A 2,132-nucleotide genomic window follows, 5' to 3' on the forward strand; every position below is an offset into this window, starting at 1 on the left:
GTCAAATATAAAAGCATAATTAGGCAGGCCAAAAAAGAATTGGAAGAGGACCTAGTAGCAGACTCAAAAACTAACAGCAAAAAAAATTTAAGTACATCAGAAACAGGAAACCTGCCAAACAAACAGATCCCTCACCAAAGGCTCTGAAGGAAAGTAAGCAGGCATGGCATAAGAGGGAAGGTCCTCTCATGGATCAGTAACTGGTTAGAAGACAGGAAACAAAGGGTAGGAATAAACTATCAGTTTTCAGAATGGAGAGAGGTAAATATTGGTGTCCCCAGGGATTTGTACTGGGACTAGAGCTGTTCAACATGTTCATAAATGAGCTGGAAAAGGGAGCAAACAACAAGGTGGTAAAATTTGCAGATGATACAAAACTACTCAAGATAGTTAAGTCCAAAGCAGACTGCAAAGAGTTACAAAGGGATCTCACAAAACTGGATGACTGGGCAACAAAATGCAAAATTCAGTGTTGACGAATGCAAAGTACTGCACACTGGAAAACATAATCCCAACTACAGTAGAACCTCAGAGTTACGAACACCTCGGGAATGGAGGTTGTTCGTAACTCTGAAATGTTCGTAACTCTGAACAAAATGTTATCGTTGTTCTTTCAAAGGTTTACAACTGAACATTGACTTAATACAACTTTGAAACTTTACTATGTAGAAGAAAAATGCTGCTTTTAACCATGTTAATTTAAATGAAACAAGCACAGAAACAGTTTCCTTACCTTGTCAAATATTTTATTAACTTTCCCTTTATTTTTTTAGTAGTTTACATTTAACAGTACTGTACTGTATTTGCTTTTTTTTTTTTTTTTTGTCTCTGCTGCTGCCTGATTGCATACTTCCAGTTCCAAATGAGGTGTGTGGCTGACCGGTCAGTTCATAACTCTGGTTCATAACTCTGCGGTTCTACAGAAAAGCTGTTGTCTAGTGACTGTACCAGAGAACAGGATTTTGTTCCGAACTCTGCCTCTGCCAGGATTTTTGTATTAAACCTTCTACTCTCTCCACCCCTATACCTATGAATATGAATACAGTAGGTTTTTTGGTTCTGTGTATTTGTTTTTTAGGGGGGAAGAGGGTTCCTTCGCAGCAGTAGGATCTTTTCAGTCTTGGCGTAATATTCCACACAAGTCTGGCCATCATCCCTTTTATATGTGTTCTAGGGCTGTAGTGTTAGCAATACAAACTCAATAATGGTTATGCCTTTAAGACATAGGGTGGGATCCACAAAGAGTTTTAGGCGTTGCAAAGCTGAGTGTCACAGCACCTACCCTTGAAGTGACTGGAAAATCACTGTGATCCACAAAGCCCAAGTTTGGTGCCTAGGCTCTTATACAATGAATGTGGAGAGACAGGCACATCAGAATGCAAGCTACAAGGGAGCTGCCTAAACTAGCCAGTGGGAGACATTGACCAGAGTGGTGTGAGACAAGCACCCATCCTCGGAAAGAGGAGCCTAACTCTGCTAGTGATCCATAACGTGGGGGAAGATAGATGCTTGGCCACTTAAGTTGTGCGCAGTACCTGAAACAAAACAGCTGGGGGGAGAGGAAGCTCCGTTATGATCTTTAGTCAGGTGGTTGGATTACTCGCCCAGGATGTGGAGACCCCCAGATCAAGTACTATGTCCTCCTGAAGGGGAGAAGATATTTAAAAAGGGATCTGCCACCTCTCAGATGAGTGCCCTAGCCACTGTGGGCTATGGGATAGTCTGATGTGGGTCTCCCTCAATCTCTGCTACTGAAGTTGTTCCACTTTAATTAAACAAAATGTTATACTTAAACGTTAGTTGGGCTAGATAAAGAGTAAGAATGACTCTATAGCCTGGTGGTTGCAGCACTCGCCTAAGAGGTAGCAGATCCCTGTTAAGCTGGGGGTCTCCCACATCCTGGGTGGGAGAGTACCCTAACAACTAAGGCAGGGGTCGGCAACGTTTGGCACGCGGCTCGCCAGGGTAAGCACCCTAGCGGGCTGGGCCAGTTTATTTACCTGCTGATACAGCAAGTTTGGCCGATCGCGGCCCCCACTGGCTGCGGTTCGCCATCCCGGGCCAATGGGGGCGGCGGGAAGCGGTGCAGGTGAGGGATGTGCTGGCCGCGGCTTCCCGCCGCCCCCATTGGC

Source organism: Terrapene carolina, unplaced genomic scaffold, assembly GCF_002925995.2.
Source record: "Terrapene carolina triunguis isolate 2854851 unplaced genomic scaffold, T_m_triunguis-2.0 Scaffold66, whole genome shotgun sequence".
Taxonomy (NCBI): Eukaryota; Metazoa; Chordata; order Testudines; family Emydidae; genus Terrapene; species Terrapene triunguis.